Raw genomic sequence first — 25,918 nt, forward strand, 5'->3', positions numbered from 1 at the left:
AGTTAAATATGTTAAGGACCTTGTATAATAATGTGTTTTGGGCTGCAGTTGTCCGCTGTAATCCTAGTCGAAAGTCATTCGCATTCCGCACAACATATTGGTGTGTATCTCTAACATACTGAATGCAACTTGTTAAATACATCGGCGCCCTGTTCTGTTTAATTTTAAAAATCATTATTAGTGTATTGAGCATCAGTTTTTGCTCAATATTTAGCCATTTCAATGTTTCAAGCATGTGACTTATTGGGGTGTATTTGTGGCATTTTATTATTGATCTCATACATTTGTTTTGTAATTTGATGAATAATTTTTCATTGATGAACCAGCATCAGCTAGGGACTACGAAGTCAACTCCGTAAGCATTTTGAGGAAATACGGCACCTGAGAACTCAGCCGTATGAAGCATAAAAACACAAGAAGGTCCTTGGTGAACTCCACAAACAGGCCTCGGGCCTTTATGCCGGGAATTGCCCGGTTAATCCAGAACTCGGGGAACAGTACCCAAAACTTGCGGAAGAGGAACGCATACTTCCCAGGGAAACGCAATTCACTCTGGCTCAACTTCATTCTGGATACTGTAACAGGTTAAACTTTTACATATCCAGAATCAACCCCGACATACAAAATGTATGCCCCGCTTGCAATGGGTCCCCACATGACACCAACCATCTCTTTAATTGTAATGTGGAACCAACGCCTCTAACACCCCTTTCATTATGGTCCACCCCTGTCGAAACAGCAAGTTTCCTTGGACTCCCGTTAGAGGATATTGATGACAATTTGTGATCGGTCGCAGCTATTAGGTGGGGCGAAACATTCCTACAACAACAACAACAACAATTTGTGATCGGTCACACCTATTGGATAGGGCGAAGCACTGCTACAACAACAACAACAATTTGTGATCGGTCACACCTATGGGATGGGGCGAAGCACTGCTACAACAACAACCCAGGATAATTTTTTGATGCGTATTAGCAGGCGACCCCTGCTATTCCGAAGTACTCACTTTGATCTAGTATATTCGATATCTTTTACTGAGTATGAGTACTAGCATCCATACTTTGATCCGAGTATTTTATATGAGTAACGGTACCAATACTTTTTGTAAAAAATCTATCACTTACCTTACTAACGGAGTTATTCAAGGGGTTGTGTAGCGCAATATATAGCTTCTCCAACCCAATTGTCAACCTCACCTTCGAGCGGCGAATCCCGTTTCACTAACAGACGAGGCTCTGGCGACCCCAATCTGCTCATGGAACTTGGTGGTGGGGAGGGAGGGATAGCCTGAAGGTTTAATGTGGCCATATATATAAGTCGTTCCCAATATAGTTGGGCTGGCACCTTAATGATGCTGTGTTACCGGAGCGTACCGGATATGTGTCCGGCAAAGGACCATCACATCGATAACACTCCCCAAAGCCTTCGGGGAGGAACCTTATCGCTATAACAACAACAACTAACTTACTAGTGTTCAAACCTCATATACTATCTCATACCTGAGTTTCTTTATACGAAAGAAAGATAGTGGCTATATTTAATAATTGTCGGTTTGAATCTATCAATGTAACTTCTGATGTTTCAGAGGGCATCTACTTTTGTCTAGTGTTGTTTGTTATTGACTTCCAGGTATATTGAAGTAATGCAAGCCGTGAATGTACGATGAAACATACCTGCCATTCTCCAGTCATTAAGTTTAATAAGTGTAGGGTTTGTTTATAATTTTAACTTTACAATATTTTACTTTGTAATTTTGTTATTTTTTTTAAATGTATTTTTGGTTTTCAATTTTGAATTTGGTTACTTCAAAAATTTTCATTCTTGTGAAAATTCAATTTTTGTACTAACAATTCAATTAAAAATATATTAATTATTACATAAAAATAGTTCCTTTTTTATTTCAATATTGGAACTACAATTGGCGATCCCGCCTTTTGTCGAGTGCAGTAATTTTTTTTTTGAATGTGGGATAATCGTATCCATATCGGTCATCGTGTATAATTTCTTGGCATTATAACGGTTTAACATAGAAGAACTAATATTACAGCAAAATTCTAGATGCAGTTGCAGATACATAGAAGAACTAATATTACAGCAAAATTCTAGATGCAGTTGCAGATACATAGAAGAACTAATATTACAGCAAAATTTTAGATGCAGTTGCAGATACATTGAGGAGCTTATATTACAAAAAATTTTATGGTGATATACAAACATTTCATTCACAATTAGTCACTACGATTATTGTTCTCAACGCTATTAGCTGTGTGCGTCTTCGTACATACCGTGTATGTTGCTGCGCCTAGAATTAAGATAGAGCTGGTTTCATAGCAATAACGACCATTGATTATATCAACCTTAACAACCTCTGATGTCATCAATGACACCCGTCACTTTCGCTATCGTTATTGTTAATAAAGTAAGAGATAAACAACGTAAATGATACTTCTGATATACTACTAGCAACAATTTCATCTTCCTGCATCTCAAAAATAATTTCATATTGATACTAAATCTCGAGTAATTAAGCCAATTTATTTAAATTCAATTGGTAACTTATTTAGGACTATTTACATTCCATAAGGTAGTAGCAAAATTAAAAAATTTTAAATTGTGAACTCTTCCTTCAATTCAGTATAGTATTTATTTAATATAAATTGTATAACTGTTTTACTGATTTAGATTAATTTTGTTTTATTGATTTTCTAACAGCGAACGACTTTTTGTCATCCCTTGTCAAATTTGCTATTTTATTCTCTAACTTTCTTTTTCAAAACGGTTAATATGTTTCACTCCCCACACAACAATACACACAACATACAAACTACACTCACAAGCAATTTAAATTACTCACTAATTGATTTACCGAATGAGAATTTTTCTGATCATATTTCGAATCCTTACGAAAATATAAGATCAAATGAAATTTCCGCAACATCAATTCAACTTCCACAATTTTGGACTAGTTGTCCAGAAGCTTGGTTTATCCATGCAGAAACACAATTTAGTACTAAAAATATAACGCAAGAGAACACAAAATATGAACATATTACCGCGCTTCCACAGGAAGTAATTTTAACGGTTTTAGATTTTATTCAAAATCCCCCCAAAGTTAATAAGTTTTCTGAACTTTAGAAAATCTTAATAGAAAGGCATTCATTAAGTGAAAGTTCAAAACTAGATAAAATTTTTAGTGATTCTGAGATGGAGGATCGTAAACCCTCAGAATTTTATCGATCATTGATTTTACTTGCCGGTTCAAATTTCAGTGAAAATATTCTTAAAAAGATTTGGATAAGAAAACTTCCCAAAAATTTAAGTGCGATTTTAGCTAGTTCCAATTCAACTAATATAAATGAATTGACAAAACTCGCTGATAATATTTGGGAAGTCATAAATAAAAATGAAGTATATTCGGTTAACGCGGTTTCGAATTTAGTAGCACAAAATTCTGTTGTTGAAAATTTGGTTAAAACTACTTCTTTGATGTTTGAAAATTTTCAAAAACTTTCTTTAGAATTATCTGAAATAAAAACTCAAGTTTATAAAATCAATCTAGATCACGGTCGAATTCCAGAAATTATTTTATAAATTCATTTAGACGTCGTTCCAATTCGCGTAATAATCAAAATTGGCTGTGTAGATTTCACTACAAGTTTGGAAGTAATGCTCGAAATTGTGAACAACCGTGTTCTTATAATAAAAATAAAGATTCAACAAACTACATTGATGACATTTTTGATAAAGATAATAAACTACATTTTTTGATCTATAGTGGAGCAGAAATTTCAGTGTTAGCATTGTGTAAATTTCCACATATGAAACGTACAGATATAATTCTTACAGCAGCTAATGGTTCAACAATTTCCACATATGGGAAAAGGCTTTTAAACGTAAATATAGGTTTAAGACGTGAATTTCCCTTTACATTTTTGATAGCGGATATAGTTAAGCCAATAATTGGAGCAGACTTTCTTTGTAAATATGGTCTCCTTATTGATATGAAACAAGCGATTAGTGGATCCCTTAACAAATATTTCGGTCAATACCATTTCTTCTTTTTGTGACATTCCTTTACCAAAGTTATTTGCGGTTGATAATAAATGTACGAAATTATTAAGAGAGTTTCCGTCACTTTTTGCAGAACCAGATTATATGAGACCTGTTAAACATACAACGGTACATCGACTTGTAACGGAAGGTAGTCTTCCATTTTCTAGACCCAGGCGCTTAGATCCGATAAAATACAAAGTCGCTAAAACGGAATTTGATTTTTTAGTTAAAACAGGCATTTGTCGGCCTTCAAATTCTTCAGTAGCATCTCCACTTCACTTAGTACCTAAAAAAGAGTTGAATGACTGGCGTCCTTGCGGTGATTTTAGGAGATTAAATATTGTAACTGTGCCGGATCGTTATCCTTTACCACACATACAAGATTTTAATATGAATCTTCGTAATAAAAATATATTTTCGAAATTAGACTTAGTTAGAGCACATCACCAAATTCCTATGGCTGAAGAAGACATTTATAAAACTGCGATTACAACTCCTTTCGGTATGTTTGAATTCATGCGAATGCCCTTCGGACTTAGAAATTCTGCACAAACTTTCCAAAGATTCATTAACGAAATAGTCAGTGACTTAGATTTTGTATATTCTTATATCGACGACTTACTTATTGCAAGTAAAGACGAAGAACAATATTTAAAACATTTGCGTATACTTTTTCAACGCCTTTCAGAGTACGGTTTAAACATTAAACCAAGTAAATGTACTTTTGGCGTATCAAATATAGACTTTTTAGGACATAATATTTCTGGTGCAGGTATTCGACCTTCTGACAAAAAGGTAGCAGCTATTCGCAATTTCGAACGTCCGAAATCAGTTAAGCAAGCCCAAAAATGTATAGGCATGGTAAACTATTACCATAGATATATTCCAAAATTAGCAGAATTTACGAACAAAATTTATGATCTAATTAACAGAACAAGTAAGAAACGTGACAAAACTTTAATATGGGACCATTTATCGAGTGAAGCTTTTGAATGCATTTAGGATAAATTTGCATCTACGATATTGTTAAATCATTTTAACAAAGATGCCAAATTATCTTTAACAGTAGATGCATCTAATACGGCTATTGGTGGTGTTATACAACAAACATATAATAACAAAATTGAACCTCTTGCATTTTTTTCTAAAAAACTTTCTCCAAACGAAATTAAGTACAGCACATTTGATAGGGAATTATTGGCAATTTATTTAAATATAAAACATTTTCGATATCTTTTGGAAGGACGACAATTTACAGTTTTTACGGACCACAAACCTTTAAATACAGCTTTAAATTCAAAAACAGAACGGAATCCCAGACAAACGAGACATTTGGAGTTTATAGCACAATTTACTGATGACATACAATACATTAAAGGAGAATCCAATGTTGTAGCAGATACGCTATCTAGAGCTTTCGAGGTTAATGCAATACACAATATAGAGCTGAATTTCAAAATTTTACAAAGCGAACAACAAAATGACAGAGATTTAAACGAACTAATATCTAAAATACAATTTTTAAATTTGAAGTTAATTAATATACCTATATTAAATTTCAATATTTGGTGTGAAGTTTCTGGAGAAACTCATAGACCATTTGTACCGAGTAAATTACGGAAGACGGTATTTGACATGCTGCATGGAATTGCACATCCTGGTACAAGAGCTACACGGCGACTCATAATTAAAAAATATTTTTGGCCTAACATGACTAAAGATATTAATAGTTGGTCAAAAGAGTGTCTTAACTGCCAAAAATCCAAAGTTTATCGTCAAAGTCTCCTGTTGTCAAAATTCCCATTCCTAAAAATAGATTTGAGCATATACATCTAGATATAGTTGGACCGTTACCTATTTCGAAAGGACATCGTTTTATTTTAACAATAATTGATAGATTTACTCATTGGCCAGAGGTATATGCTCTAAAAGATATTTCAGCGTCAACAATTGCGAACAAATTTTTCAAAGAATATATATCTCGTTTTGGAGTTCCATTGAAAATAACCACCGACCAAGGTAGCCAATTCACATCAAAATTGTTTTTAGAGTTAACCAAATTACTCGGTAGTCATCATATTACTACTTCGGCTTATCACCCTCAAGGAAATGGTATGGTTGAAAGGTTTCATAGGCAGCTAAAAGTTACTATAATGGCTAGAGATGGATCAAACAATTGGTATGACGAGTTACCTGTCATACTACTTGGGTTGCGATCTATTTATAAAGAGGATATTTCAGCTACACCAGCGGAAATGGTTTTTGGTCAAAATGTTCGTTTACCGGGGGAAATTGTTGTTCCATCAGCTGAGAATAATTCATCAACTGAAATTTTAAGTAGTTTACGTGAACATTTTCGGAATATTAAATCAAATTTAAGTCATCATAGAAATTGTGATACAGGAATTTATGTTCCAAAAGATCTTCAAACTTGTAAATTTGCATTTGTTAGAGTTATAGATAAACGCTCATTACAGCAACCATATGAGGGACCTTACAAAATTAAAACTATTCCAATTGACAGATTAAAACCAGCAATAATTGAAACAACAGATACAAACAACACTAACAATACACTTAAAAAGAGATAAGAAAAGATTTTTCTTGAAGGGGGAGTATTGTAGGGTTTGTTTATAATTTTAACTTTACAATATTTTACTTTGTAATTTTGTTATTTTTTTTACAATGTATTCATGTATTTTTGGTTTTCAATTTTGAATTTGGTTACTTCAAAAATTTTCATTCTTGTGAAAATTCAATTTTTGTACTAACGATTCAATTAAAAATATATTAATTATTTCATATTTATTTTTTATTTCATAAAAATAGTTCCTTTTTTATTTCAATATTGGAACTACAATAAGTACCAAACTCAAATAATTTTTCCGCGTGATTGCTAAAAAATTGAACAAATTCCTCTTCAAAATATATTTGAATCGTCTGTAGGTATGATTCAAATATTTTTGAAAACAACTAAATAAATATCTCAATTTTTGTAGTCTAACGAAAGAATTTTCTTAATTACAAAAACCAAAACGTGTATGGCAATGTAGTGAGAAGTAAATATTTTTAAAGCAGAATTATTACTAAACAAAAAACATTAATAATACTTAGTACATTTTGGTAACAAGAGAGGGATAACATACAGCAAGCATACAACTAGCATAGACACAACTTAAAAGATCAAGTTAAACACAAACAAATATAAAAAAAACTACAAAAGTGATCGTAGCGGAAACATGTTCCTTAAAACCCCCAAATACCAGTACTCAACGCGCTTGAATTGAAATGAACGAGTGACATAAAGCAGTACTATACAGCCCAAATGGAAATGATAATCGTACATCATATAATCACCATAAAATAATACTACAAAATTGCATTTAAAACACAGCCTTTAACAAAACGGCAAATGCGGCATGATAAGATCGCCAAAAGAGCAATATATACATATTACATAGTTCTTCAGGGAATCTTTAAAAATAATAAATATTAAGCAAACAAAAAAAAAAAAAACAAAAACAAGGCAACCGGCTCACTAAATATAAAATTCAACATACGCCTAAATAACACTAGACTTGTGCAAATCAGCTATAACAAAGCGTCAACTTTTCGCTAAGACTACATTTTTCAACACCAAATTATTTTAATTGGTAAGTGAAGCATCTTTAAAATATGCGCATTTATAAAAAATAGAAAATGATTTTAATAAAGCACATGGGAAGTAACTTTTCTGAGTATTTTTAGTTAGCGCTATAGAAATCCAATCGCTTTCATGGTTTCCACGTTAGGTTTTTATTCTGCACGAAAATTCGGCATGAACACTAAGATTTTTCCAATTTTAAGCCCCAATTGAAATAAAAAAATGTGCTGATAATAACTAAACACTTGGCTACTCTACCGCTTTTCCAAAATATAAAACTAATTTAGAGAAGAGCAAAGCTATTTCAGAAAACGTCATTACGATTTCGGAAAAGGTATTTGGAATATGTTGCAAATTTATTCCAAATAGCCGCCGCTGCCGATGTGGTCTGTCGCTCACCACTTGGAAAGTCGCCCCTCGGTAGTGGTTTTACAAACAATCTGAATTTTTTTCTGCCATGGGTCCTACTCTCATTGGACGCTTTTAAAACTGTCGTTTTTGGTGTGTCCTACCAAATCACGCCAGTGATTCCTTTTCTGCAACAAATAACGTCATTCGCGTGCACCAAGGGAAATCAAGCTTTTTTTCATCAGTGCCTAGCACATCTGTGAAGGTTATCCCTTTCCTGTTCCACCAAATTCGGTAGTCGAGTTATGTTGAACTGGCCCGCGAATAAAGACCTAACATAAACTGAATGTGACTATGTATGGTGTTACCAAAATTTGTTTGACGACCAAAAGGATAACGAAGAGAGGATATGTTATATAATTACTCCGCTCTTTTAGGAAATGCTAGAAATTTTCTACGTCCAAGCCTAATTTCTACCTCGAGGTTGCTGGCAAGTCTGCCACCCCTAGTAGTTACAGCCTTGACCTTTCGAGCGAAGTACACGAACACAGAACGCTACGCGTCCCCATATGGTCGCCAAGCCTAAAAACTACTCACTGGAAGAAGCTCCAGGCCTGACAAAATACTGCTCTCAGAACCGCCACGGCTGTCTTCTTGTGTCCCCAGAACACCACCTACATAATGAGGTGAGGAGTATTCTCACCAGGAGAAGAGAGAAATGAGATGCTAACGAAACAGTTCCTGTTGAATACCCAGAAACCTGGGCATCCCAACAGACATCTGATTGATGAGCCAACACGGCCCAGGCGCTTAAGAAGTCATCTCCGTAAGCATTATGAGGAAATACGGCACCAGAGAACTCAGCCGTATGAAGCCAAAAAACACAAGCAGGTCCTCAGCGAACTCCACAAACATGCGTCGGAGCTTTATGCAAGGAATTTTTCGGTGAATCCAGTACTCAAAGAACAGTAACCAAAACTAGCGGAAGAGCAACGCATACTCCCCAGGGAAACGCGAGTCACTCTAGCTCAACTTCGATCTGGATACAGTAACAGGTTAAACTCTTACCTATCCAGAATGAACCCCGACATACAAAATGTATGCCCCACTTGCAATGTGTCCCCACATGACACCAACCTTCTCTTTAATTGTAATGTGGAACCAACGCCTCTAACACCCCTCTCATTATGGTCCACCCCTGTTGAAACTGCAAGTTTCCTTGGACTCCCGTTAGAGGATATTGATGAAAATTTGTGATGTTGTTGTTGTAGCGATAAGGTTGCTCCCCGAAGGCTTTGGGGAGTGTTATCGATGTGATGGTCCTTTGCCGGATACAGATCCGGTACTCTCCGGTAACACAGCACCATTAAGGTGCTAGCCCGCCCATCTCGTGAACGATTTATGTGGCCACATTAAACCTTCAGCCCATCCCTCCCTCCCCACCCCAAGTTCCATGAGGAGCTTGGGGTCGCCAGAGCCCCGTCTGTTAGTGAATCAGGTTTCGCCGCGGATAGGTGCGGTGGACAATTGGTTTGGAGAAGCTATATATTGCGCTGGTAACCTGAAGGGTTGCGCTACACAGCCCCATGAATCTGGTTTTTGAGTCGCCTCTTACGACGGGCATACCTACCGCGGGTATATTCTGACCCCTAACCAGCTGGGAGGGGGGGGACAATTTGTGATCGGTCGCACCTATTGGATGGGGCGAAGCACTGCTACAACAACAACAACACAGAAGGTGCTCAACCGTTTCTGCAGTAAAGGAAAGCAACCCCCCAAGGAGAAGCGCGTCACTCTACCTCGCTCTAGATACTGTAATAAGTTAAACTCTTATCTATCCAGAATCAACCCTGTCATACATAATGTATGTCCTGCTGGTAATGTGTCCTCACATGACAGCTACCATCTTTCCAACTGCAATGTGAAACCAACTTCTCTAACACCCCTTCTCTGTGGTCAACACCTGTTGAAACTGTAAGTTTCCTCGAACTCCCGTTAGAGGATATTGATGACAATTTGTGCGTAGTCGCAGCTATTGCATGGTGCGAATCAGTGCTAGAACAAAAACAACAACATATGAAAACTAACCGAATAGGGTCACGCGACGATATTAGATGTCATGATAAGGGGACGAACCCCTCAGCGGGTTAGGGGGTCAGAATATACCCGCGGCAACGATATTGAAGGGAAATAATTTGCAGATGACATGGCCAGGAAAGGTTCTGACATAAGCGAGGCGGACAGCTTCGTACGATCACCGCTGGGTTGTCTCCTACTTAAGATCATCAGAGAAAGCAAGTGGTTCGTTGAGGACCACAAAGAAGTAATCTGGTTGGACGAATGGGCCGCCAGCCGGCACTCCATGAGGGCCCTCTCAATGGACAAAAAAGTCTCCGAATGTCTAAACCTAACCTAACCTACCAAACAGAAATTAATTCAACTCATTGCAGAAATATATATTGGTTTCAAATCCGCTCCGACAACAATCATAGTATTCCATAACACCCCTGATAATTTTATAACATAGGTCCTGGTTTTTGATAGGGTTTTCAGTTTGGTCGTTAAAACAAACTTCTGGTAACAATACGGACTTATTCAGTCTATGTGAGATCCTCATGGACCGGCCAGTTCAACCTAACCCCTGATAATTACAACAAGTAAAGGTGTCTAAGTTCGGGTGTAACCGAACTTTATATACTCAGCGTGAGCTTCAATTGTACATTTCATTTCAGGTAAATTAGTTTTCTACATAACACGTGGCACCGCCCGTTTAAAAAAAATTGTCTCCCCATTTCCTCTTACAATAAAACTTGATAAGTGAAATATCATTGATTCAAAACTATTTTTTGCTAAGTTCTAGCTTATTATTCTAGTCTAGGACCCTTTTAAACTTGTTTTATATTAAGCTGCCGCGGTCTTTAACCGATCCCGTCCATTTTTACTGGAAATATTTTCTGCTATAAGGAAAATATGTGTACACAATTTTGTTACGATATGTTAATTCTTCTTCGAGTTATGGCTCCCGAAACAGAAAATTGCATAGTCATAGGATGGGCGGTGCTAGGCCCATTTTTAAAATTTGAAGTTTTTCCTATTTATTGTTATAAATCCACTTGGGAAATGAAATACCATTGATATAAAGCTGTTTTTTGCAAAGATATAGCTTATGTTATTCGTCCACGACGCTTTTAAAAATCTTTTATATAAAAGTGGGCGTGGTCCTTAACCGATTTCGTTAATTTTTTTTCAAAGCATTCCTTATAGTAAAGGCAAGCTCTCTGCCGAATTTTCTTACGATAGGTTTAACGATTTTTGATTTATGATTAATAATATTTGGAAAATTGATTTTATCACAAGTGGGGGTGCCACGCCCATTTTAAAAAAATGTTTCAAATTTTTATCAAGAGTCTCGATATCAGTCCACTCGTCAAATTTCAACATTCTAGGTGTGTTATTTACTAAATAATCAGATTTTTTGTGTTTTCCAAATTGTTATATATATAAAAAGTGGGGCGTGGTTATCATCCGATTTCGCTCATTTTCAATACCAATCTATTCTGGATCCAGATGAGCTCGAGTACCAAATTTGGTGAAGAAATCTCAATATTTACTCAAGTTATCGTGTTAACGGACAGACGGACGGACGGACTGATGATTTTGATATATGGAAGTCTATATCTATCTCGATTCCTTTATACCTGTACAACCAACCGTTATCCAATCAAAGTTAATATAGTCTGTGTGCAAAGCCTTGAGGCGAAATTCGAACATATAATCCTTTTTATAAAAAATAATACAATACAAAGGTGTAATCATTCTGCTGACGCTTTTCAAATTTGTTTATCACATCAACTAAAATATGCCACTAATCTATAACATAGAAATTTCTGGATCTAACTGCAGTGACAACTGACCTGTGGAATGTTCCTTTGAGATGTTGTATGTAAATAAATATGAAGCACTAGCTTTACTAGGCGCACGTTGTAACGCCCGAGATCGAATGGATGATGCGTTATTTTTTCTGTTTTGTTTGTTGATAATTTAATTTATTGTTCTGTAAATTGAATTGAATTTTGTACGCATATTTGGTAAAATTTTCTGTTAAAACATTTTATTCTTGTATCGTATGGTATCTTATTTTATATTATTGTATTGCTTTTACTGCTGATGATTGTTGCTTTGATTACATTCCGAAGAAGCATGACTGGTGAGCCAATTTTCAAAGTTGATATATGCGCAGGCATTCCTTTTGGTTCTAAGGAGTATAGAAATTCATTTGGATAATTCACAATTTTATCTTCATCTGTAACTGTGTCGATCGATTTATATTTCGTCACTTCACCAGGAAATTGATTTTGAAAGCGATCATTGATGTTGTTAACATGATCATTTTTGGGAGCCAAGAGAGTTCTTTCGCATAGTCAAAAAACAAAGACATTTAAATTTAAAATTCTTAATTCTGAAATATGAAAAACTTTCGTCTTGATCGAAGGAACCTGGAGCCAAAATTTGGTGATGATCGAAGTATAGCAAACACGTTTTCATAGGGAACACACACACAGAATTTGATTTTTATAGAAGATGTAGATAGACTGAAGCTAAACAATTTTTTTTAACAGCGGCAGATTACTAAACGTCCAAAAGGCATAACAGCTAAACTCAACAATGCAGTCAAACTTTAGGTGTTATAATAACTTAAGTTTGTACGGCAGCCATAGTTTTTCCCCATTCCACATTTTACTGGAGGTTTTAGGACTTAACGTCACATAGCTCCTTACCAATTTTAATTATCCTACCATTACGACATCCAGATATATGCAGTATAATATATTCCATTTGTATGGGAGGTGCCACGCCCCTTTTTCCCAGTTCCATATTTTCTTGGTGGTGTTAAGGATTGACCTCAAATAACTCCTTACTGAATTTCAATGTTCTGGCATGTATACCCTCAAAGTTATGCAGTACCAAAGATTCCATTTGAATGGGAGGTTCCACGCCCCCTTTTTCCCAATTCCGCCTTTTCTTGGTGGTGTTAGGGATTGACCTCATATAACTCCTTACTGAATTTCAATGTTCTGGCATGTATACCTTCAAAGTTATGCATTACTAAAGATTCCATTTGTATGGGAGGTGCCACGCCCCCTTTCTCCAAATTCCACATTTTCTTGGTGGTGTTAGGGATTGACCTCATATAACTCCTCATTGAATTTCAATGTTCTGGCATGTATACCTTCAAAGGTATGCAGTATCCAAGATTCCATTTGTATGGGAGGTGCCACGCCCCTTTTTTATATCGAAATTATTTTTAGCCTGAAACCTTCCCGTTGATCGAAGGAACCCATAACCAAAATTTGGTGATGATTGATGTGTGGGAAATACGTTTCCATAGCGAATACACACACACACAGAATTTGATTTTTATATATATGTACATATATGGCTAAACCGATTTGGGATTTCAAAATCAACTAACTATCATCTCTCCTTCCTGTATCTTTCCTAAAAATTGCATGGCAATCTGTCGAGCCGTTCTCGAGTTATGGAGTGACAATCAAAATGTACACTTCTTTTTATATATATATATGTTGTATGTAAATAAATATGAAGCATTACGAAATTTACAAATGGATTACTCATCCTGATAAAAAGAAAATTATAAGCATGCTTTTCCTTATACACGATCCCTTATATAATTCTTTTAATTTTGGACCCCATCCTAACTGATGGGATGTTTATAAATACATTAAAATATATACATACATGCACATTTACTTATCTCAATTTTATCTACATTAAATCAGCGAAGTACCTACATAAAAAAAATAAAAAAAAAAATAAAAAAGAAGAAGGAGAAAAGAATATTACATATATAATAAAAAGGAGCTGAAATGATCGCGAGGTGCGCGCTGTGAATGTTTTTTATCAGCATACGCACTCCACAGCACACAGTGGTTGAATTTGTACAGGCAAACGCACTAAATTTAATATCAACGTTAACTATGTAGCTAGACCCTGTTTTTTCGGTGCGAGCGAACTTCGACTGGAGTTAAAACTCCCACTGAAAAATCGGACCTTACTGTAGTTGTATATCTCCGACGAAATTTTTGGCGATCTTATTTACCAAGTAGACGTCATAGTTGTCGTTAATATTGGACATCCATCGATGGCAAAGTACACCCAAAAGAACTGGGTGGGACGTTGGATCAGGACCTACATTTTGGCGAGCATGCAGCCGCGATTGTACCTAAAGTTCAGAGCCGTTACAAATCTTCCAAGTCCCTCGCTGTCGGCATTTGGGACGTGCGTAAAGCTGGCAGACCCAAGTGCTCAAAAATAAGTTTAAGTTGTTTGAGAATTAAGTGCATTTTAGGCGCCATTTAGGGCCACAAAAGATAATTAGGGGCTCATTTGGTTTTCGAGATATTCGCAAAAAAGTGTGGGTCTGCTAGGTTAACGTCAAGCTAGCAGACCCACAACTTAAATTTCATTTTATTTTAAATAAAAAATATATCAAAATTAAGAGCTATTTAGGTGCTTTTCAGGGCCACAAAAGATAATTTAGGTTTTCATTTAGTTTTCGAGATATTCGCCAAAAAGTGTGGGTCTGCTAGGTTAACGTCAAGCTAGCAGACCCACAACTTAAATTTCATTTTATTTTAAATACAAAATATATCAAAATTAGGAGCTATTTAGGTGCTTTTTAGGGCCACAAAAGATAATTTAGGTTTTCATTTCGTTTTCGAGATTTTCGCAAAAAAGTGTGGGTCTGCTAGGTTAACGTCAAGCTCCTAATTTTGATATATTTTTTATTTAAAATAAAATGAAATTTAAGTTGTGGGTCTGCTAGCTTGACGTTAACCTAGCAGACCCACACTTTTTTGCAAATATCTCGAAAACGAAATGAAAACCTAAATTATATTTTGTGGCCCTAAAAAGCACCTAAATAGCTCCTAATTTTGATATATTTTGTATTTAAAATAAAATGAAATTTAAGTTGTGGGTCTGCTAGCTTGACGTTAACCTAGCAGACCCACACTTTTTTGCGAATATTTCGAAAACGAAATGAAAACCTAAATTATACTTTGTGGCCCTAAAAAGCACCTAAATAGCTCCTAATTTTGATATATTTTTTATTTAAAATAAAATGAAATTTAAGTTGTGGGTCTGCTAGCTTGACGTTAACCTAGCAGACCCACACTTTTTTGCAAATATCTCGAAAACGAAATGAAAACTTAAATTATATTTTGTGGCCCTAAAAAGCACCTAAATAGCTTCTAATTTTGATATATTTTTTATTTAAAATAAAATGAAATTTAAGCTGTGGGTCTGCTAGCTTGACGTTAACCTAGCAGACCCACACTTTTTTGGGAATATCTCGAAAACGAAATGAAAACCCAAATTATACTTTGTGGCCCTAAAAAGCACCTAAATAGCTTCTAATTTTGATATATTTTTTATTTAAAATAAAATGAAATTTAAGTTGTGGGTCTGCTAGCTTGACGTTAACCTAGCAGACCCACACTTTTTTGCAAATATCTCGAAAACGAAATGAAAACCTAAATTATATTTTGTGGCCCTAAAAAGCACCTAAATAGCTCCTAATTTTGATATATTTTTTATTTAAAATAAAATGAAATTTAAGTTGTGGGTCTGCTAGCTTGACGTTAACCTAGCAGACCCACACTTTTTTGCGAATATCACGAAAACTAAATGAGCACCTAAATTATCTTTTGTGGCCCTAAATAGCACCTAAAATGCACCTTATTCTCAAAACAACTTAAACTTATTTTTGAGCACTTGGGTCTGCCAGCTTTACGCACGTGCATTTGGGGCAAAGACAAAGAAACGGTTATAGCCACCTGTAACACAATTGACCAGCCAATTGTATGCTGCGCTTCTCCGATATGGTCGCTGAGCCTTAAACAAACACACTAAAAGAAACACCGCGCTGAAAAATTCCACGGGATATCTTATGAAGAAATTCAAGAAGTCAGGCGCATGAAAAAAACAAGTAAGAATGGGACTGTCTTCGGCTGTGCCGAAGACTTCATACCTTTCATGAATGGGGCTGAACAATAATCTTATCCCGTTCGTAATCTCCGAATAATCGGATGTATAAGATAAGAAATATATAGTGAACAGATCTGCATACCTTAACGATTTTTAAGATAAATATAAAATAAAAAACAGGTAGGTACTTTGTGTGAGGATGCAAAGTTTCTGGTTTTTTGTGGTCTGCGTGTAAAAACTATGACTACGAATCACGTATTTCAACAATATATGACGTAAACGTAACCATTTGATGAAATTTGATGAATTTTGAAGCTTCTAGCCGTAAAAAGGGGAGAAAAATTAGAGTTTATATGGGGTATATAATATATATACCACCGATCTCTATGATTTTTTCAGACAACAATATATGCTATATACGTAAGCATATGGTGAAATTTGAAGCGTCTAGCTGTTAAAAAGGGGAAGAAATTGCGCAAAGTTTCTTAACTGAACAATCGGTTGTATGAGATATATACTATATATACCATCGATCTCAATGATTTTTTCAGACAACAATATATGCTATACACGTAAGCATTTGGTGAAATTTGAAGCTTCTAGCTGTTAAAATGGGGAAGAAATTGCGCAAATTTTCTTATCTAAACAATCGGTTGTATGGGATATATACTATATATACCACCGGTATCTATGATTTTCTCAGACAACAATATATGCTATACACGTAAGCATTTAGTGAAATTTGAACATATCTAAACGATTTTTAAGATAAATATAAAATAAAAAATAGGTAGGTAATCTGTGTGAGGATGCAAAGCTTCACGTTTTTTGTGGTCTGCATGTAAAAACGATGACTACGAATCACGTATTTCAAAAATATATGACGTAAACGTAACTATTTGATGAAATTTGATGAATTTTGAAGCTTCTAGCCGTAAAAAAGGGGCAAAAATGACAGTTTATATGAAGTATATAATATATATACCACCCATCTCTATGATTTTTTCAGACAACAATATATGCTATATATGTAAGCATATGGTGAAATTTGAAGCGTCTAGCTGTTAAAAAGGGGCAGAAATTGCGCAAAGTTTCTTAACTGAACAATCGGTTGTATGAGATATATACTATATATACCATCGATCTCAATGATTTTTTCAGACAACAATATAATCTATACACGTAAGCATTTGGTGAAAGTTGAAGCTTCTAGCTGTTAAAACGGGGAAGAAATTGTGCAAAGTTTCTTATCTGAACAATCGGTTGTATGGGATATATACTATATATACCACCGGTATCTATGATTTTCTCAGACAACAATATATGCTATACACGTAAGCATTTAGTGAAATTTGAACATATCTAAACAATTTTTAAGATAAATATAAAATAAACAAGCAAGAACGGGACCTTTCATGAATGGGGCTGAACAATAATCTTATCCCTTTCGTAATCTCCGAATAATCGGATGTATAAGATAAGAAATATATAGTGAACAGATCTGCATACCTTAACGATTTTTAAGATAAATATAAAATAAAAAACAGGTAGGTACTTTGTGTGAGGATGCAAAGTTTCTGATTTTTTGTGGTCTGCGTGTAAAAACTATGACTACGAATCACGTATTTCAACAATATATGACGTAAACGTAACTATTTGATGAATTTTGAAGCTTCTAGCCGTAAAAAGGGGGCAAAAATTAGAGTTTATATGGGGTATATAATATATATACCACCGATCTCTATGATTTTTTCAGACAACAATATATGCTATATACGTAAGCATATGGTGAAATTTGAAGCGTCTAGCTGTTAAAAAGGGGCAGAAATTGCGCAAAGTTTCTTAACTGAACAATCGGTTGTATGAGATATATACTATATATACCATCGATCTCAATGATTTTTTCAGACAACAATATATGCTATACACGTAAGCATTTGGTGAAATTTGAAGCTTCTAGCTGTTAAAATGGGAAAGAAATTGCGCAAATTTTCTTATCTAAACAATCGGTTGTATGGGATATATACTATATATACCACCGGTATCTATGATTTTCTCAGACAACAATATATGCTATACACGTAAGCATTTAGTGAAATTTGAACATATCTAAACGATTTTTAAGATAAATATAAAATAAAAAATAGGTAGGTAATCTGTGTGAGGATGCAAAGCTTCACGTTTTTTGTGGTCTGCATGTAAAAATTATGACTACGAATCACGTATTTCAAAAATATATGACGTAAACGTAACTATTTGATGAAATTTGATAAATTTTGAAGCTTCTAGCCGTAAAAAAGGGGCAAAAATGACAGTTTATATGAAGTATATAATATATATACCACCGATCTCTATAATTTTTTCAGACAACAATATATGCTATATATGTAAGCATATGGTGAAATTTGAAGCGTCTAGCTGTTAAAAAGGGGCAGAAATTGCGCAAAGTTTCTTAACTGAACAATCGGTTGTATGAGATATATACTATATATACCATCGATCTCAATGATTTTTTCAGACAACAATATAATCTATACACGTAAGCATTTGGTGAAAGTTGAAGCTTCTAGCTGTTAAAACGGGGAAGAAATTGCGCAAAGTTTTTTATCTGAACAATCGGTTGTATGGGATATATACTATATATACCACCGGTATCTATGATTTTCTCAGACAACAATATATGCTATACACGTAAGCATTTAGTGAAATTTGAACATATCTAAACGATTTTTAAGATAAATATAAAATAAAAAATAGGTAGGTAATCTGTGTGAGGATGCAAAGCTTCACGTTTTTTGTGGTGTGCATGTGAAAACTACGACTACGAATCACGTATTTCAAAAATATATGACGTAAACGTAACTATTTGATGAAATTTGATGAATTTTGAAGCTTCTAGCCGTAAAAAAGGGGCAAAAATGGCAGTTTGTATGAAGTGTATAATATATATACCACCGATCTCTATAATTTTTTCAGACAACAATATATGCTATATCCGTAAGCATTTTGTGAAATTTGAAGCTTCTAGCTGTTAAAACGGGGCAGAAATTGCGCAAAGTTTCTTATCTGAACAATCGGTTGTATGAGATATATACTATATATACCACCGATCTCTATGATTTTTTCAGACAACAATATATGCTATATACGTAAGCATTTGGTGAAATTTGAAGCTTCTAGCTGTTAAAATGGGGTAGAAATTGCGAAAAGTTTCTTATCTGAACAATCGGTTGTATGAGATATATACTATATATACAACCGATCTCTATGATTTTTTCAGACAACAATATATGCTATATACGTAAGCAGTCGGTGAAATTTGAAGCTTATAGCTGTTAAAATGTGGTAGAAATTGCGAAGTTTCTTATCTGAACAATCGGTTGTATGAGATATATACTATATATACAACCGATCTCATCAATTTTTTCAGGCAACAATATGTGCAATATACGAAAGTATATGGTGAAGTTTGAAGCTTCAATCTGTTAAATTGGGTAAGATATTACAAAAATCCTCTTTTTCTGAAAAATCGGTTGTATGGAGGATATATGCTATAGTGGTCCGATCCGGTCGGTTCCGAAAAATGTCTAATCGGACACCCAAATACACCCGCTCACCAAATTTTATCAAGATATCTCAAAAATTGAGGGACTAGTTTGCATACAAACAGACAGACGGACAGACGGACATGGCTAAATCAACTCAGCTCTTCAACCTGATTATTTCGGTATACTTAATGGTGGGTCTATCTATTTTCCTTTAAGGACTTACAATTTTCGGTTTCGTGACGAAATTAATATACCATTTCATTTTCATGAAAGGTATAATTAGCACAAAAAAGCCCTCTGAGACATCCACAATAAGTTGTCAAATTACTATGCCAACATTTGCACGGTAAACCCCGTTCGTAAAGACAAATACCCTAAACTCGCGGTTGAGGAAAGCACCCTTCCCAGGGAAACTAGCGCCACTCTAGCTCAACTTCGTTCTGAATTCTGTAATAGCTTGCGCTCTTACTTCCCTCACTAAGGTAGGCACCTTGTCGTTGGTGTGAGGGCTTAGCCGAACTCCATAGCGCCCAACTATGAAGCGGGTTAGGGGGTTAGAATATACCCGCGGTAGGTATGCCTGTCGTAACAGGCGACTAAAATACCGTATTCAAGGGGTTTGTGTGTGGCAGCCCTTTCAGGTTGCCAGCGCAACACAGCATGCGTACACCAAAGGCAAGTCGGTAGACACCGCATTGCATAGGGTGGTAATACGCATAGAGAAAGCCCTGGAATATAAGGAATATGCTCTAGGGGTCTTCTTAGACATTGCCGGCGCTTCAAGTTCAAAAGGTTTGCTGCGAGAAACCCTCGGTTCTGCAACCGGTACGAGGAGGAAGAAGCGTCGAATGGCAGAATGAAGAGGCAACGTTCGGCGGAAGACGACAAGCCTGCTTTCAAGAGGCAGAAAGGACTCAGTCCTAGAGCCGCGAGGCAGGGCAGTCGCATAGACAAGACAAGTAGGCCCAAAGCTGTAAGACAGATGGGCTCCAATAGCGAGGTATCAACTACCTCGAAAGCTGCGAGTCAGAGGGAAGTTCCAATTAAGGAAGTAGGAGATAAGCCAAAGGGAGATAACGCTAAGACTCCGGCTTTCTCGGAGGCGCTAAAGGGAGTTAACGCTAAGACCGGCTTTCTCGGAGGTGCCAAAGGGAGATAACACTAAGACTCCTGCTTTTCCCGAGAAGATGAGTGATGTTGCAAAGCAGTCACTGACTGTGGCGCTGGTTGATCGTAGCATTCCTTTCGGACAAATGACTACTGAAAGTTGGAGATCTGTGGAAAGGGAGCTTATTAGCTTAATGCTTAAGATGATGCGGGAACAACCAAGTAAGCCCCTTCCAACCTTTGATTCGGGGGGATGGTATAACGGTGTGAAGATGATAGCGTGCGACAACATCGCGAGCTTGCAGTGGCTGGAGGAAGTGGTTCCAAACCTCCAAAGGCAAGGCACGAACGCGCGGTTTGTGGTGGTGGATAAAGCGCAAATCCCCACGGTACCAAAAGTTAAGGTATGGATACCATGCGTGATGAAGTCGGAGGATACACTGCGACTTCTGCAGAATCAGAATCCGAACATACCGACACAGGATTGGAAGGTACTTACTGTATCTCGGCCTACCGAGGATGGTCAGTTCTACATCTTCCAAATAAGCAAGCAGGCGGAGGATATTTTGTACACGCAGCTTGGTAAAATGTCCTTTGGCACTGGCAAAATTTACATGCGACTCAGGAAAAGAAGTCCCGAGGATAAAAACCCTAACACGCTAGAGGTGGGCGAAGTCGAAAAGGACCTCAGAAGCCTAACGGGAAAAAAGACAGGTGGAGGTCCCCGACGTCACCACGAACGTGCTAGAAGAGGACCAACCGCTAAATGGTGCTGTGACTCGCACAGAGGAACACCCTGCACAACAGTCACAAGAGGCTGAAGGGGGCCTCGAATATTCTAAACCAAAAGGGCAAGGGGAGGACGACGACGTCAAGGCGAAGGTGCTGGAGGGGGACAAACAGCCCAATGGTGCTGCGAGTCCTACAGATAAACCTCCAACACAGTAAAGTGGCGTCGAGCGAACTCCTCCTAACCCTTGAGGAGGGTTCGTTTGACGTGGCGCTGATCCAGGAGCGGTGGCTCTCATCGGGAGGAAATGTTTCTGGACTTATAGCGCGCGCGGGTTTGGCGTTTACTACGCGCAAACGGAAGGACGGGTGCGAGCTGTAGTAATGGTAAGGAAACAGCTGCATTCATATATGCTGCCTAATTACACCACTGAGGATCTCGTAGCGGTGGCCGTTTAGCAAAAGAATAAGCAGGCATTTATCCTGGCGTCCTGCTACATGGCCCATGCTGCGGAGGTCCCACCGATGGAGTGCAAAAGGCTAGTACAGGAGGAAGGGCGCAAAGGGCGGTTGGTCATAGGCGCAGATGCAAATGCGCACCACAATGCGTGGGGAAGAGCAGATTCGAACGAGAGAGGCGAATCTCTGTTTTGTTACATCCTGCAAACCAATTTGCAGATAGCCAATAGGGGAAATGTCCCTACATACATTGGTCCAACATCCAGCAATGTTCTGGATATTACATTGAGCTCCGAGCGTGATATATCAAGGTATGATTGGATCGTTCTTGATAGACCATCCTTCTCCGAACATGCGTATATCAGCTTCAGCATCCCCCTAAAGAAGGTAGAGAAGGGAGGAACCTTTAGAAACCCTAGGTCAACGAACTGGACTAAATTCCAGAAACATGTAGAAACAAAACTGGGACAACCCAAAGAGGTTGCTAATGTAGAGGAACTGGAGGAGTCGAATGAATTCCTAACAAGGACGCTTATGACTGCGTATAACAAAGCTTGTCCTCTAAGAAGATTCAGAGGAAAAGCAAAGCCGCCATGGTGGAGCAATGAGCTGAGTCTTCTAAGAAGACAGGTTAAAGAAATGTTTAAGCTCGCAAAGACCGCGGAAAGCGAATCGTGTCGGGACGAGTACAGGGATCTACTGAGGATCTACAAGCGTGAAATTACCAGGGCGAAGAGAAACTCATGGAAAAGTTTCTGTACGGACATAGAGTGATCCAGCGAAACAGCACGGTTGAAAAAAGTCCTAGCAAAGGGAAACATAGTCCAGGGACTAATAAAGAAAGAGAACGGGGAATGGTCACGTAATAGTGAGGAATCCCTTGAGGTGCTTGTCGATACACATTTCCCATCGGGAGACGGTTTAGAGGAGCCAGCAGACATCACTCACACTCCTATCACGGAGCTAGTAGTGCCGGGCTTGGTGACCGATACCAAGATCGAGTGGGCAGTGAAGACGTTTTCTAAGTTTAAATCGCCGGGCCCAGATGGTATATTCCCGGCAATGCTACAAGTCTCAAGTAGGGCGGTCGTGGAATGGCTTAAAATAATATTCGATACGACTGAATCATGTACCGCACTCTTGGAGAACTGCTCGTGTAGCTTTTCTACCAAAGGCGGGGAAGATCGGTCACATGTATTCCAAAGACTATAGACCAATTAGCTTAACATCATTTCTGCTCAAAACCTTTGAGAGGCTGATAGATGTGTACATAAAGTCCAACGTTGATGAAAAGCTGCTCTCCACAACACAGCATGCGTACACCAAAGGCAAGTCGGTAGACACCGCAGTGCATAGGGTGGTAATAAGCATAGAGAAATCCCTGGAATATAAGGAGTATGCTCTAGGAGTCTTCTTGGACATTGCCGGGGCTTTCAATAATGTTGCAAAATGGGCGATTATGGATGGTCTTAATTACATTAAAGTACATCCTGCCTTAATCAGATGGATCGGCTGCATGTTACATTGCAGAAAGATTACATTACAATGGGGATTGTACGAGGCCACGAAATCAGTGGACAGGGGCACGCCGCAGGGAGGGGTGCTATCACCTCTGCTGTGGACGCTGGTCATCAACCAACTGCTCAGGCAATTCGATGAGGGACCCGTAAAACTTACGGCTTACGCAGATGACGTTGCAATTGTCATAAGTGGAAAGTGCCTTCCAACGATTAGTTCTTTGATGGATCGGGCGCTTCGCGATATTCATACCTGGGCATCTCATGTCGGGTTGAAAGTCAATGCGGAGAAGACGGATATGGTCTTGTTTACAAAGAGGTACAAGGTCCCAAATTGGACCAGGTCAGATAGGAGGGGTGACCTTACAGGAGAAACCTTGCACAAAATATTTAGGAATCATCCTAGACAGTAAGCTGTCATGGAAGCTCAACGTGGAGGAGAGGGTCAAAAGGCCTCAACGGCACTCTACGCATGTAAAAGAACGCTGGGGTGTAAGTGGGACCTATCGCCCTCTCTTTTTCATTGGGTTTTTACAGCGATTGTAAGCCCTATTCTATACTATGGAGTTCTTGTTTGGTGGAAAGCCACACAAAAAACAACATACCTCAAAAAATTAGAGGGGGTATGCAGACTATCGATGCTTAGCATTACGGGAGCCCTGAGAACAACCCCGACGGCTGCACTGTATGCCATTTTGCACATCCCACCTGTAGACCTGGTAGCAAAGAACAAAGCGTTAACGACCGCAACCAGGCTCGGTGCTTCGGGGCAGCTTGAGCGCCGACCATATGGCCATAGTAGTATAGCGTCATCAATCACAAGACGAACAGACTACATGATTCCCTATTTGCGCTTCGAGGGAGATCTTAAGGCCACAATAGAGGTGGACGGTTGGCGCAAGGGTGCGCAAATGGCGGACGAGGCGATACATGTGTACACCGATGGTTCCAAAGTAGTGGAAGGAGTAGGGTCTGCGGTATACTGCGCTGATCCGAAAATAAGCAGATCCTACAGGCTGCCGGATTACTGTAGCGTTTTCCAAGCGGAAATATTAGCCGTAACCAAAGCAGTAGAAACCCTGGAAGAGAATAGCTTAAGCTGCAACCGTGTTAACTTTTATATTGACAGTCAAGCACCAATTAAGGCAATAATCTCGCATAGCACAGCATCTAAATGCGTGTTAGAGTGTAAGCAGTCTCTGGAGAGAATCGGGACAGGGAGAAGCATACATCTATATTGGGTCCCAGGGCATATGGGAATAGATGGGAATGAAAAAGCGGATGAACTAGCTAAAAAGGGCGCATCCCTTGAAGCTTGCTCCGTAGATGTCCCAATTAGATTGGGCGAGATTAAGCGAAGGCGAGAGATGCACATGATCGACCAAGCGGGAAAGGCGTGGGTTCAAGCGCTGGCTGTAAAGTGTCGAAGATTATGTGTAGGTCTTACAACCTTAGACTGACACAGTTGCTCCTATCATTAAAAAGAGAGGACTGTAGACTCATGACAGGTATTCTGACTGGACACTGCCTTCTGGCGTCACATGCCTTTAAACTAGGCTTGGTCAGTGATAGCAGATGTAGGAAGTGCGGGTTGGAGGAGGAAACGATCGAGCACGTTCTGTGCTCGTGCCCTGCACTTGCCAGGCTAAGACTCCAGCTATTAGGAGTGATACAGCTGTCAGATCTAGAAGCAGCAAGTGGCTTAAGTCCTAGGAAGCTTCTAATATTTGCCAAGAGGACGGAGTTATTTTATAACATAGGTCCTGGTTTTTGATAGGGTTTTTCAGTTTGGTCGTTAAAACAAACTTCTGGTAACACTACGGACTCAATCAGTCTATGTGAGGTCCTCATGGACCGGCCAGTTCAACCTACCTACCTGCCGGCGCTTTCAATAATGTATCTAAATGAGCGATTATGGATGGTCTTAATTACATTAAAGTACATCCACCCTTAACCAGATGGATCGGCTGCATGTTAAATTGCAGGAAGATTACATCACAATGGGGATTGTACGAGGCCACGAAATCAGTGGACAGGGGAACGCCGCAGGGAGGGGTGCTATCACCTCTGCTGTGGACGCTGGTTATCAACCAACTGCTTAGGCGATTCGATGAGGGACCCGTAAAACTTACGGCTTACGCAGATGACGTTGCAATTGTCATAAGTGGAATGTGCTTTCCAACGATTGGCTCTTTGATGGATCGGGAGCTTCGGGATATCCATACCTGGGCATCTAATGTCGGATTGAAAGCCAATGCGGAGAAGACCGATATGGTCTTGTTTACAAAGAGGTACAAGGTCCCTAATTGGACCAGGCCTAAGTTAGGAGGGGGACCCTACAGGAGAAACCTTGCACAAAATATCTAGGAATCATCCTACACAGTAAGCTGTCATGGAAGCTCAACGTGGAGGAGAGGGTGAAGAAGGCCTCAAAGGCACTTTATGCATGTAAAAGAATGCTCTTTCTCATTGGGTTTTTACAGCGATTGTAAGCCCTATTC

General features: G+C 38.0%; 1 protein-coding gene across 11 annotated transcripts in view; it reads left to right on the forward strand.

Moving 5' to 3' along the window:
• Positions 1-25,918, forward strand: part of LOC137244858 (G protein alpha q subunit) — a 99,017-nt gene that overhangs the window by 2,900 nt on the left and 70,199 nt on the right. For 5 of the 11 annotated variants that reach the window (XM_067774503.1, XM_067774514.1, XM_067774512.1 and 2 more), the window contains one exon: positions 7,056-7,709. The gene's annotated coding sequence lies outside the window, so the exon portion shown is untranslated. Of the gene's footprint in view, positions 1-7,055; positions 7,710-25,918 lie in introns of those variants that run through there. The other 6 variants (XM_067774505.1, XM_067774504.1, XM_067774506.1 and 3 more) reach the window with 3 other exon arrangements.

This window comes from Eurosta solidaginis, chromosome 3, assembly GCF_040869045.1.
Source record: "Eurosta solidaginis isolate ZX-2024a chromosome 3, ASM4086904v1, whole genome shotgun sequence".
NCBI classification, from domain to species: Eukaryota; Metazoa; Arthropoda; class Insecta; order Diptera; family Tephritidae; genus Eurosta; species Eurosta solidaginis.